This window comes from Bos taurus, chromosome 9, assembly GCF_002263795.3.
Source record: "Bos taurus isolate L1 Dominette 01449 registration number 42190680 breed Hereford chromosome 9, ARS-UCD2.0, whole genome shotgun sequence".
Lineage (NCBI taxonomy): Eukaryota > Metazoa > Chordata > Mammalia > Artiodactyla > Bovidae > Bos > Bos taurus.
This window is the reverse complement of record NC_037336.1, coordinates 37695173-37709568: the sequence shown is the minus strand read 5'-3', so window position 1 is coordinate 37709568 and position 14396 is coordinate 37695173. Positions and strand designations below refer to the sequence as shown.

General features: G+C 39.5%; 1 long non-coding RNA gene across 1 annotated transcript in view; it reads left to right on the top strand.

The window, feature by feature from the left end:
* The window catches only part of LOC132346223 (uncharacterized), a 323066-nt gene that overhangs the window by 138742 nt on the left and 169928 nt on the right, over positions 1-14396 (top strand). Inside the window, exon 2 of the long non-coding RNA XR_009496013.1 lies at positions 11890-12028. This is a non-coding gene — a long non-coding RNA (uncharacterized lncRNA). The remainder of the gene's footprint in view (positions 1-11889; positions 12029-14396) is intronic.

The window sequence follows — 14396 nt, the reverse complement described above, 5'->3', positions numbered from 1 at the left end:
CCTCTAACTTCCTGAGAAGATTATCTTTTCTCCTTAGACATGTTACTATTTTCCCTGAGTTGGCTCATGTTAACTCTTTGTTCTGTCATTTTTAAAAAAGTGTGAAGAAAAAGAAAGAAAAATTACCAGATTCCCTGTGCTTTGAGGGGACACAGAATCAAAGCTGTGATTTAAAGGTACATTCAGATTTAGACACTCACCATTAGATCTGGGCTAACATTTTCTGTTTCTTGAAAAAGTGAAACATTTTCTCCTTTCCTTCTCCTGCTTTGTAATGCATGCCTAACAGCTTATCAGTTGCTCAATAGTTTTGTTTCAGAGAAGTCAGAAGTTACACCTTGCAAGATATTTAGAGAATACAATAACAATCTAGCAGTCATTTAAGAGGTCCCTGTGGATCACAATAAACTGTGGAAAATTCTTCAAGAGATGGGAATACCAGACCACCTGACCTGCCTCTTGAGAAATCTGGATGCAGGTCAGGAAGCAACAGTTAAAACTGGACATGGAACAACAGACTGGTTCCAAATAGGTAAAGGAGTACGTCAAGGCTGTATATTGTCACCCTGCTTATTTAACTTATATGCAGAGTACATCATGAGAAACGCTGGACTGGAAGAAACACAAGCTGGAATCAAGATTGCCGGGAGAAATATCAATAACCTCAGATATGCAGATGATACCACCCTTATGGCAGACAGTGAAGAGGAACTAAAAAGCCTCTTGATGAAAGTGAAAGTGGAGAGTGAAAAAGTTGGCCTAAAGCTCAACATTCAGAACACGAAGATCATGGCACCCGGTCCCATCACTTCATGGGAAATAGATGGGGAAACAGTGGAAACAGTGGCAGACTTTATTTTTTTGGACTCCAAAATCACTGCAGATGGTGACTGCAGCCATGGAATTAAAAGACGCTTACTCCTTGGAAGGAAAGTTATGACCAACCTAGATAGCATATTCAAAAGCAGAGACATTACTTTGCTAAGAAAGGTCCATCTAGTCAAGGCTATGGTTTTCCCTGTGGTCATGTATGGATGTGAAATTTGGACTGTGAATAAGGCTGAGTGCCGAAGAATTGATGCTTTTGAACTGTGGTGTTGGAGAAGACTCTTGAGAGTCCCTTGGACTGCAAGGAGATCCAACCAGTCCTTTCTGAAGGAGATTGGCCCTGATATTTCTTTGGAAGGAATGATGCTAAAGCTGAAACTCCAGTACTTTGGCCACCTCATGGGAAGAGTTGACTCATTGGAAAAGACTCTGATGCTGGGAGGGATTGGGGGCAGGAGGAGAAGGGGATGACAGAGGATGAGATGGCTGGATGGCATCACTGTCTCGATGGACATGAGTCTGAGTGAACTCCTGGAGTTGGTAATGGACAGGGAGGCCTGGCGTGCTGCGATTTATGGGGTCGCAAAGAGTTGGACATGACTGAGTGACTGAACTGAACTGAACTAGGATGCATAGTGATCCATCCTTTATATTTCTTTGTGATTTAAGATATAGTTTTACCAACAACAAGAATTTACTGTATAGGACAGGGAACTATATATATTCAATATCTTACAATAGAGTATAATGTAAAAAATTGGAAAAAGAATATATATATATGTATATACACACACACATACACACACATATATGTGTAACTGGATCATTTTGCTATATGCCTGAAACTAACACAATATTGTAAGTCAACTATACTTCAATGTAAAGAAAGATATAGTTTGCCATTTGATATAGGACTACTTACTAACCTATCATTTTCTAGCAGGTATTTTAGTGATATGATTTCTTATCATCCAGATACTGCCTGTCCTAAAAGTCATGCTTGATTGAAATGAATCTTGTTTCCTGGAGAAATCAGCATGGCATAGCAGCTTTGCTATTTCTAAACTCCCTTTGAATTTATCTATAGCACAGTAAAACTAGGAATAAGAAGCAATATGGCCACACTCAACCGCATCTTCCTTAGGTGTTTCATCCACAGGAACAGCTTTGGAGCTGTGAAAGCACTTCTGTAAGTGTTCTGAATTTAAATATGTGCAATGTGTTAATTATTACTCTATTTATAGAATGCTTTTTAGCTCACATATATTTTGAAGAAAAAGATAAGCTTACTGTATGGTATTTTTAAATGTATTGCCTCCCCAACAAATGTTAGATAGTCGATCAATTTTCATAGCACAATTGACTATTTTAAAGTACAAGTAACATCCACTGTTTTTCTTGAATGTGTTAATATTCCTAAAGTTTGTAAATGTATCTTTCAATTCTAATCCAGGATTGTAGAAAAACTAAAAAAACCCAAAATCCAATGCAAACAAAATATTTGGGATGGTGAAAGATTAATTACTAAAGTGCTTTATAGCACTCTCCAGTACTGAATTTACATGCTCATTTCTTGTCTGCCTCCCTCTTTAGAATATAAGTTTTCTTATTGGGAATTTCAGCCTATTCACTCTGTTCCCATCACCTAGAGTCATGCTTGATACATAGTAGGTGCCCAATAAATATTTATTGAATGACGGAACAATAAGGCATTAGTCTGTAAAAACTGGAATAGTAAAATTAACATATAGGATGATATGAATTCTCTGCAGAAATTACTTTAAATGTCTTCATAATTCCAAGTTGAAAAAAGGATGGGAAAAGCATAGTCCATTTTGACAGTAAGAGGAAACTGCCGTTTTTTTTTTGGTGATAGTAACATTTGAAAAAAGGATGTGTTTACACAGAAGTCAGGAAAAGGGAGTGTGTAGGTAGAATTTGTCTGTGTTTCATTTACCTTCAAGGAAGAGATACTCTTAACAGAGGACTAAAGTAAATAACAGAGAAGGCAATGGCACCCCACTCCAGTACTCTTGCCTGGAAAATCCCATGGACAGAGGAGCCTGGTAGGCTGCAGTCCATGGGGTCGCTAAGAGTCGGACACGACTGAGCGACTTCACTTTCACTTTTCACTTTCATGCATTGGAGAAGAAAATGGCAACCCACTCCAGTGTTCTTGCCTGGAGAATCCCAGGGACGGGGGAGCCTGGTGATCTGCCGTCTATGGGGTCGCACAGAGTCAGACACTGCTGAAGTGACTTAGCAGCAGCAGCAGCAGAGTAAATAGACCACAGCGCCTTACAAATAGACTTGCACTTGATTGACCGGACTCCTTGACATTTCTAGAAATAAATAAATAAGTATTATATTTAACTACACACACACACTATATATGTATATATAAGTACTTAACTGTATATAAGCACAAATTATGTGTGAAAGGTGATGCAAGAAAACTTTGGGGAAGCACGAAATTAGGGAGATGATTGAGGAAGTCTAAGGATCACTGAGAGGGCTGGTGGGGGTGGTCCTTGGCAAGGCTGTAAACAGGGGAGGGGGCAACAGGTCTGGTGCGGGGAGCAGTGCTGTTTCCAGAGACCTGCCTTCAAGTGACGGTCCTGTCCCAGGTCCCCGCCATCCAGTTAGAACTTAGGGGTGGCTTGGCTTCTCCAGGGATAAATGCTTGGCCCATTTTGTGAGATGATGATCTGTAAGAACCGTTTTGGTGAAGGAAATGGCAACCCACTCCAGTGTTCTTGCCTGGAGAATCCCATGGACGGAGTAGCCTGGTAGGCTGCAGTCCATGGGGTCGCATAGAGTCGGACACGACTGAAGCGACTTAGCAGCAGCAACAGCAGCAAGAACCGTTTAGAAGACTATCAGGGCTGTGTGTGTGTGTGTGTGTGTGTGTGTGTGTTTAATAATCAACTAATTCATGAGTTAAAATCTTTGTGGCATGCAGGATCTTACTGTGCAGTGGTCCCATAGGGAAACCCACTCATTAATTAAAATACTGCTCATCTGAGGGTGGCAGTTAAGAACTGGTCGTTCAGCGACCTGTGCAGCCATGGTGGTCTTAGATTGCCGGAGGTATAATCTGAGACATGTGAGACAGGCTGAAATGACTTTGGGGTGACTCCTGGAGCAGTTAAGCTCACAAGCAGCAAACAGGCCCACTCTACAATTTCACTAGTGATTTTTATCCCTGACAAATTCAGCTTAAAATGGGAAACAGAATCTCTCAAAAACAGAAATGAGGGGTTTCAGAAAGCCAACCTCTGACTAAGACCCCAGCCAGATTCATGTACAGTATGTACGGAGCTCATACTTGCAAGGCTTCCTGGGTAGCTCAGCTGGTAAAGAACCAGCCTGCAATGCAGGAGACCCCAGTTCAATTCCTGAGTCAGGAAGCTCCTGTGGAGAAGGGATAGGCTACCCACTCCAGTATTCTTGGGCTTCCCTGGTGGCTCAGATGGCAAAGAATCAGCCTGCGATGCTGGAGACCTGGGTTCAATTCCTAGGTTGGGAGGATCTCCTGGGGGAGGATCTCCTGGAGGAGGACATGGCAACCTGCTCCAATATTCTGGCCTGGAGAATCCCCATGGACAGAGGAGCCCAGTGGGCTCCATGAGGCTGCACAGAGTCGGACACGAGTGAGTGACTCAGCACACAGCACATATATAAGTCTGGTAAGAGTTCCTGAAACTGACCACCTTTAAGCATGGTGCTTTGATTGCTCTCATTTTGCTAAACTGTGACATCCAGCCAGAGGCTAAACAGCTTTCTCAGGTTAGAGTTCTGTCTTGCTACCCTTTAATCTTCCAGAGGCCAGAGATCTCCACGGTTTAGTGTATTATGGCTATTATCTTAGTAAGATTAAGGTAGGTTAGGCTGTGATAACTAAAGAACAAAAACTATGCCAGATATTCTCTTTTCATTATTGTGTTATCTCAGATTTTGGTTTTGCTCTGTATGAAGGCTTTTGAATAAGAATTTGATTTTTTATACATATAGTTTTCTATATTACTATTTATTCTTCAGTGAACTTCTAATCTGTCTTTCAAGTTTTCAAATTTACAGGCATAGAAATGTTCATAATATTCCTTTAATATTAGTTTTCAAAAAGGAAGTATACCTACTAATCCCTAATTTTTCCATGTATGGCTAATTTATGTCCTTTTGTTCCTTAATCAGTGGATAGATATTTATCAACTTTATTGATATTTTTAAAGAACCAACTTTTGCTTTCATTAACTTTTCCCTTTATTCTTCTGCTTTATATTTTATTGACTTATTATTTTTATTACTTATTTTCTTCTCCTTGGTTTGTGTTTAATTTTCTCTAGATTTTTTAGTTTAAGTAAAAACTAAGATAATTCATTAGGCACATTTTTTGTTTTCTAATGGAAACACCTAACACTGTGAATTTCCCTCTAAGTACTTTTTTCGATGTGAACCAAAAGAGTTGATGTTTTCATTTTGATACACTGTAAAATATTGTCTAATTTTTATTGTGATACCCATGTAGGTTACTGCAGCATACTGAGTAGGGCCAAGCAGATGGGTACTATAAGTAAGGCCTTGTTGGTTATCTGTTTTATATATAATAATGTGTACATGTTAATCCCAGACTAATTTATCCTACCTTCCCCTTTAGTAACCATAAGTTTGTTTCTGAAATCTATGAGTCTGTTTCTGTTTTGTAAATAAGTTCACTTGTATCATTTAAAAAAATTAGATTCCACATATGCGTGATATCACATGATACATCTTTCTCTGTCTGATTTACTTCACTTAGTATGATAATGTCTAGGTCCATCCATCTTGCTGCAGATGACGTTATTTTATTCTCTCTTATGGCTAAGTAATACTTCATTGTAGACAGGCACCACATCTTTTTATCCATTCCTCTGTCAATGGACATTTAGGTTGCTGGCATAATTGGCTACTGTAAATGTTGTTGTTAGTGGGCTCAGTCATGTCGGACTCTTTTTGACCTCATGGATTGCAGCACGCTGGGCTTCTCTGTCCTTCACCATCTCCTGGAGCTTGCTCAAACTTAGTGATGCCATCCAACCATCTTGTCCTCTGTCATCCCCCTTTCCTCCTGCCTTCAATCTTTCCCCCAGTATCAGGGTCTTTTGCAGTGAGTCAGCTCTTCACATCAGGTGGTCAAAGTATTGGAGCTTCAGCATCAGTCCTTCCAATGAATATTCAGGACTGATTGTTTTTAGAAATGACTACCTTGATTATCGAAAAAATATGAGAGTTCCAGAAAAACATCTACTTCTGCTTTATTGACTATGCCAAAACCTTGTCTGTATGGACCACAATAAACTGTGGAAAATTCTGAAAGAGATGGGAATACCAGACCACCTGACCTGCCTCTGGAGAAATCTGGATGCAGGTCAGGAACCAACAGTTAGAACTGGACATGGGGCAACAGACTGGTTCCAAATAGGGAAAGAATAACATCAAGTCTGTGTATTGTCACCCTGCTTGTTTAATTTATATGCAGAGTACATCGTGAGAAACACTGGGGTGTGTGAGGCACAAGCTGGAATCAAGATTGCTGGGAGAAATATCAATAACCTCAATATGCAGATGACACCACCCTTATGGCAGAAAGAGAAGAAGAATGAAAGAGCCTCTTGATGAAAGTGAAAGAGGAGAGTGAAAAAGTTGGCTTAAAACTCAACATTCAGAAGACTAAGATCATGGCATCTGGTTCCATCACCTCATGGCAAATAGATGGGGAAACAGTGGAAACAGTGAGAGACTTTATTTGGGGGGAGGGGCTCAAAAATCATTGCATATGGTGACGGCAGCCATGAAATTAAAAGACACTTGCTCCTTGGAAGAAAAGTTATGACCAACCTAGACAGAATATTAAAAAGCAGAGACATTACTTTGCCAACAAAGGTCCATCTAGTCAAAGCTATGGCTTTTCCAGTAGTCATGTATGGGATTGTTCTGTTTTAAGGGTGATTTCATCTGCATATCTGAGTTTATTGATACTTCTCCCAGCAATCTTGATTCTGGCTGTGCTTCATCTAGCCCAGCATTTTGCATGATTACTCTGCATATATGTTAAATAAGCAGGGTGACAGTTTACAGTCTTAATGTGCTCCTTTCCCAATTTTGAACTAGACTGTTGTTCCATGTCTTGTTCTGTTGTTTCTTGACCTACCTACAGGCTTCTCAAGAGACAGGTAAGGTGTTCTGGTATTCCCATCACTTTCAGAATTTTCAAGTTTGTTGTGATCCACACAGTCAAAGGCTTTAGTGTAGTCAATGAAGCAGAAGTAGATGTTTTTCTGGAATTCTTATGCTTTTTCTATAATCCAATGGATGTTGGCAGTTTGATCTAGGTTTCTCTGCCTTTTCTAAATCCAGCTTGAACATCTGGGAGTTCTTGGTTGAAGCCCTTGGAGGGTTTTGCTCATGACCATGCTAGCATGTGAAACGAGTGCAATTGTTTGGTAGTTTGAACATTCTTTGGCATCATCCTTCTTTGTGACCAGAATGAAAACTGACCTTTTCCAGTCCTGTGGCCACTGCTGAGTTTTCCAGTTTTGCTGGCATACTGAGTGCAGCACTATAACAGTATCATCTCTTAGGACTTGATATAGCTCATCTGAAATTCCATCACCTCCACTAGCTTTGTTCGTAATGATGCTTCCTAAGGCTCACTTGACTTTGCACTCCAGGATGTCTGGCTCTAGGTGACTGATCACACCATGGTGGCTATCTGATTCATTTAGGTCTTTTTCTTACAGTTCTTCTGTGTATTCTTGCCACCTCTTCCTAATTTATTCTGCTTCTGTTAGGCCCATACTGTTTCCATCCTTTATTGTGCCCATCTTTGCATGAAAATTTCCCTTGGTATCTCTAATTTTCTTGAAGAGATCTCTACTCTTTCCCATTTTATTGGTTTCTTGTATTTCTTTGCATTGTTCCCTTAGGAAAACTTTCTTATCCCTCCTTGCTATTCTTCGGAACTCTGCATTCGGATGGGTATATCTTTCCTTTTCTCCTTTGTGTTTCACTTCTCTCCTCTTCTCAGCTATTTGTAAGGCCTCCTCAGACAACCATTTAACCTTTTTTCATTTCTTTTTCTTTGGATGGTTTTGATCACTGCCTCCTGTACAGTGTTACAAACCTCTGTCCATAGTTCTTCAGGTACTCTGTTTATCAGATCTAATCCCTTGGGTCTGTTTATCATAAGGGATTTGATTTAGGTCATAGTTGAATGGCCTACTGGTTTTCCCTACTTTTTCAATATATGTCTGAATTTTGCAATAAGGAGCTCATGATATGAACCATAGTCAGCACCAGGTCTTGTTTTTGTTGACTGTATAGTACTTCTCCATCTTCGGATGCAAATAATATAATAATCTGATGTTGGTATTGACCATCTGGTAATGTCCATATGTAGAGTTGTCTCTTGTGTTGTTGGAAGAGGGTGTTTGCTATGACCACTGTGTTCTCTTGGCAAACTCCGTTAGCCTTTGCCCTGCTTCATTTTGTACTCCAAGGCCAAACTTGCCTGTTACTCCAGGTATCTCTTGACTTCCTACTTTTGCATTCCAGTCACCTGTGATGAATGATAAGTACATCTTTTTTGGTGTTAGTTCTAGGAGCTCTTGTAGGTCTTCATAGCACAAATCAACTTCAGCTTCTTTGGCATTAGTGGTTGGGGCATAGCCTTGGATTACTGTGATATTGAATAGTTTGCCTTGGAATTGAACCAAGATCATTCTGTTGTTTTGAGATTGCACTCAAGTACTACATTTTGGACTCTTTTGTTGAGTATTAGGGCTACCCCATTGTTTCTAAGGGATTCTTGCCCACAGTGGTGGATATAATGGTCATCTGAGTAAAATTAGCCCATTTCTGTCCATTTTATTTCACTGATTTCTAAAATATCAATGTTTACCCTTGCCATCTCCTGTTTGACCACTTCCAATTTACCTTGATTCATGGACCTAACATTCCAGGTTCCTATGCAGTATTATTCTTTAGAGCATCAGACTTTACTTTCACCACCAGACATACCCACAACTGAGTGTTGTTTCTGCTTTGGCTCAGTCCATTTCTTCTAGAGCTATTTCTCTGCTCTTCTCCAGTGGCATTTTGGGTACCTACTGACCTGGGAAGTTCATATTTCAGTGTTGTATGTTTTTGCCTTTCATATTATTCATGGGATTCTCAAGGCAAGAATGCTGACGTGGTTTGCCATTCCTTTTTCCACTGGACCACGTTTTATCAGAACTCTCCACAATGACTGGTCCATCTTGGGTGGTCCTACTTAGCATGACTCATAGTTTCATTGAGTTAGACAAGGCTGTGATCTATGTGATCAGTTTGGTTAGTTTTCTTTGATTGTGGTTTTCATTCTGTTTGCTCTCTGATGGTTGAGGATGAGTCTTGTGGGAATTTTCTGATGGGAGGGACTGGCTGTGGGGAAAACTGTGCCTTGCTCTGGTGCACAAGGCCGTGCACAGTAAGTATTTAATCCAATTTTCTGCTGATGGGTGCACTGTTTCCCTCCCTGTAGTTTGGTCTATGGTAGGAATAATGGTGGCCTCTTCCAAAAGAACTTATGCCAGCGTGACATGCCTCCCAGGATTACTGCATTCAGTGTCCCTGACCCTGTGGCAGGCCACTGTCGACCCATATCTCTGCTGGAGACTCCTGAACACTCAGGAAAGTCTGGCTCAGTCTCTTGTGGGGTCATTACTCCTTTGTCCTGGGTCCTGGTGCACATAAGCTTTTGTTTGTGCCCTCCAATAGTCTCTGTTTCCCCAGTCCTGTGGAATTTCTGTTATCAAATCCCACTGGCCTTCAAACTCAAATTCTCTGGGAGTTCTCAGTCTCTGTGTTGGATCCCCAGGTTGGGAATCTGTTGTGGGCCCTAGAACTTTAGCATCAGTGTGAAAACTTCTTTGGTATAATTATCCTCAAGTTTGTGAGTTGCCTGGTTGGTGGCTCTTTAGTGGGGCTAATGGTGACCTCCTCCAAGAGGACTTATGACACATGCTGCACCTCCCAGGACTGCTCTGCTGCAGCCAGAGCCTCTGTCCTTGTGGCAGGCCACTGCTGACCCATGCCTCCACAGGAGACACTCACACACTCAAAGGCAGGTCTGGCTCAGAGTCTTGTGGAGTCACTGCTTCTTTCCCTGGGTCTGGGTGTGCACAATGTTTTGTTTGTGCCCTCTGAGTGTCTCTGGCAGGTACATGGTTTGATTTTTAAATCTACTGTAAATAATGCTGCAGTAAAAATTGTGGTGCATGCGTGTTTTCGAAGTATGTCTTTCTCAAGATATATGCCAGGAGAGAGATTGTTGGATCATATGGCAGTTCTATTGTCAGTTTTTTAAGGAACCTCCATACTGCTTTCCATAGTGGCTCCACCAGTTTACATTCCCACCTTGATGGCTCAGTGGTAAAGAATCCATCTACTGTGCAGGAGATGCAGGAGATGTAGGTTCAATCCCTGGGTCAGGAAGATCCCCTAGCAAAGGAAATGGCAACCCACTCCAGTATTCTTGCCTGGGAAATCCCATGGACAGAGGATCCTGGTGGGCTACAGGCCAAAAAGTCACAAGAGTCAGACATGACTCAGCATGCACATGTGCTACAGTGTAGGAGTGTTCCTTTTTCTCTACACCCTTTCTAGCATTTACAGTTTTTAGGCTTTTTGATAATGTCCATTTTGACCAGTGTGAGGTGATATGTCATTGTAGTTTTGATTTGTATTTCTTATATAATTACTAACATTGAGCATCTTTTCATGTTCCTCTTGGCCATCTGTGTGTATTCATTGGAGAAGAATCTTCAGATTCTTGTGTTCAGATCTTCTGCCCATTTTCTGATTGGGTTGTTTGCTTTTTTGATATTGAATTGAAGGAGCTGTTTATATATTTTTGGAGATCCACCCCGTGTCAGTTATTTTGCTTGCAAATACCTTCTCACATTATATATGTTATATTTTTTAAATTTTATTTGTGGTTTTCTTTGCCTTGAAAAAGTTTTTAAGCTTACTTAGATTCCATTTGTTTATTTTTGTTTATTATCAGTACTCCAGGAGGTGAATCCAAAAACATATTGCTGAGATTTTTGTCAGTGTTCTGCCTATGTTTTCCTCTAAGATTTTTATAGTGTCCGGTTTTATATTTAGGTCTTTCCTCCATTTTGAGTTTATTTTGGGGTATGGTGTTAGAGAATGTTCTCATTTCATCTTTACATGTTATTTCCAATTTTTCTAGCAACACTTATTGCAAAGACTGTCTTTTCTTCATTGTATATTCTTGCCTAATTTGTCATAGATTAGGTGACAGTAGAAGCGTGGGTTTATTTCTGGGCTTTCTATCCTGTATCGTTGATCTGTATTTATATTTTTGCGCCAATACCATACTGTCTTTGTGACTTTAGCTTTCTAGTATAGTCTGAAGTTTTGGAGCCTGATTCCTCCAGCTCTGTTTTTTTCTTTCTCAGGATTGCCTTGGATATTCTGGATCTTTTGTGTTTTCATACAAATTTAATTTTTTTGTTTGTTTGTTTTAGTTCTGTGAAAATGTCATTGGTATTTTGATAGGATAGGGATTGCATTGAATTGCCTTGAATAGTATAGTTGTTTGGCAATATTGATTCTTCTAATCCAAGGACATGGTATCATATTTGTATCTGTATCAGCATCTTATAGTTTTCTTTTATCAGCATCTTATAGTTTTCAGAGTACAGGTCTTTTTCCTCCCTAGATAGATTTATTCCTAAGTATTTTATTCTGTTTTATATGATGATAAGTAGGATTGTTTCTTTAATTTCTCTTTCTAATATTTCATTTTTTATATAGAAATGCTAGAGATTTCTGCATATTAATTTTGTACCCTGAAAATTTACCAAATTTATTGATAAGTTCTAGGAGTTTTATGACAGCATTTTTAGGATTTTCTATGTATAGTATCATGCCATCTGCAAATAGTAGCAGTTTTACTACTTCTTTTCCCATTTTGATCCCTTTTATTGATTTTTCCTCTCTGATTGCCATGGCTAGGGCTTCCAGAACTATGTTGAATAAAAGTGGCAACGGCGGACATCCTGGTCTTGTTCCTGTTCTTAGAATGCTTTCACTTTTCAACGTTGAGAATGACATTATTTGTGACTCTGCCATACATAGCCTTTGTTATGTTGAGGTAAGTTCCCTCTATGCTCACTTTCTGGAGAGTTTTTTTTTTAATCATAAATAGATGTTAAATTTTGTCTTAAAGCTCTTGCTATATCTATTGAGATGACATGGTTTTTATTCTTCAGTATGTTAATGTAGTGCATCATGCTAATTTGCATATATTGAAGAATCCTTGCATCTCTGAGATAAATGTGACTTGATCATAATGTATGATCCTTTTAATATCTTGTTGAATTCAGTTTACTAGTATTTTGTTGAGAATTTTTTGCCTTTATCTTCATCAGTGACATTGCCAGACACTCTGGCTGAGGAGTCTGATGTGGGTCTCAGAACTCTCACTCCATCTCCCTGTGACTTCTTCCTTGTCTCCAAATGTAAAATATCCTGTTTGGTAGGTTCCAGCCTTTCATTTGATGGTTGTTCAGCTGTTAGTTGTGATTTTGTTATATTGGGGAGAGGAGGTGAACTCAGGTCCTTCTACTCTGCCATCTTGTCTGGAATCAAGGGGTTACTTTCTATTCTGAAGTTTTTTAAAATTAACTTTTGCATGGTGTATATTTCTGAATCCTCTTACTTTTAACTTACTTGTATTTTTATCCTTAATATGGGCTTTATGCAGACTTCATATAGTATCCACATTGACAATGTCTATCTTTTGATTGAAGTATTAGATCACAGAAATCTAATGTGATTTTTGATATGTTTAGTTTTAAATCTACCATCTTGGTATTTTATTTATTCTTTGGATATTCTTTCTCTTTCCTTAGCTTCTTTTGCATAAATGTTATTTTTTGATTACATTTTGTTTCCACTATTTGCTTACTAGCATATGTTGTTTTGTTCTAGTTTTGTCTGTGGGTTTCACAGTATATACCTTTAGCTTATCACTATCACTTTAACTAGCATTGTATCACTTTCCATCCAGTATTAAAGAACTTCTATTCCTATTCTCCCTGCCCTCATGCTAACATAGTCATACATTTTAGTTCTACATAAGATATAAACAAACTGTGGAAAATTCTTAAAGAGATGGAAATACCAGACCACCTGACCTTCCTCCTGAGAAATCTGTGTGCAGGTCAAGAAGCAACAGTTAGAACTGGACATGGAACAACAGACTGGTTCCAAATAGGAAAAGGAGTATGTCAAGGCTGTATATTGTCACCCTGCTTATTTAAATTATATGAAGAGTACATCATGTGAAATGCTGGACTGAATGAAGCACAAGCTGAAATCAAGATTGCCGGGAGAAATATCAATAACCTCAGATATGCAGATGACACCACTCTTATGGCAAAAAGTGAAGAATGAAAAAGCCTCTTGATGAAGGTGAAAGAGGAGAGTGAAAAAGTTGGCTTAAAACTCAATATTCAGAAAACTAAGATCATGACATCTGGTCCCATCACTTCATGGCAAATAGATGTGGAAACAATGGAAACAGTGACAGACTTTATTTTTTGGGGCTCCAAAATCACTGCAGATGGTGATTTCAGCCATGAAATTAAAAGACACTTACTGCTTGGAAGAAAAGCTATGACCAACCTAGATAGCACATTAAAAAGCAGAGATATTACTTTGCCAACAAAGATCTGTCTAGTTAAGGCTTATGGTTGTTCCAGTAGTCATGTACGGATGTGAGAGTGCTGAGTGCCGAAGAATTGATGCTTATGAACTGTGGTGTTGGAGAAGACTCTTGAGAGTCCCTTGGACTGCAAGGAGATCTAACCAGTCCATTCTAAAGGTGATCAGTCCTGGGTGTTCTTTGGAAGGACTGATGCTGAAGCTGAAACTCCAATACTTTGGCCACCTGATGCAAAGAACTGACTTCATTTGAAAAGTCCCTGATGCTGGGAAAGATCGAAGGCAGGAGGAGAAGGGGATGACAGAGGATGAGATGGTTGGATGGTGTCACTGACTCGATGGACATGTTTGAGCAAGCTCTGGGAGTTGGTGATGGACAGGGAAGCCTGGTGTGCTGCAGTCCATGGGGTCGCAAAGAGTTGGACACAACTGAGTGACTGAACTGAACCGAAGTTATAAACCCCACAGCACACTGCTATTATTTTTGCCTTTAACAGCTAGTCATCTGGCACTACTCACTCCTTTATAAAGATTCAGATCCCATCTGTTATCTCCTTCTTCCTGCCTGTAGAGAGTCTAATGACAGAAATAATGCTCAGCTTTATTTTTTTCTTTCCTGAAAAGTCTTTAATTTGTCTTCATTTGTGAAATAATATTTTCCTTGTGTAGACAGTTGAGGATTGATTTTTTTTCCTTCAGTAATATAAAGATGCCATTTCCCATCTGGTTTGCATAGTTTCTGAAAATACGTTTGTTATATCTTTGGTCTTCTGTGTGTAATACTTCTCTGGCTG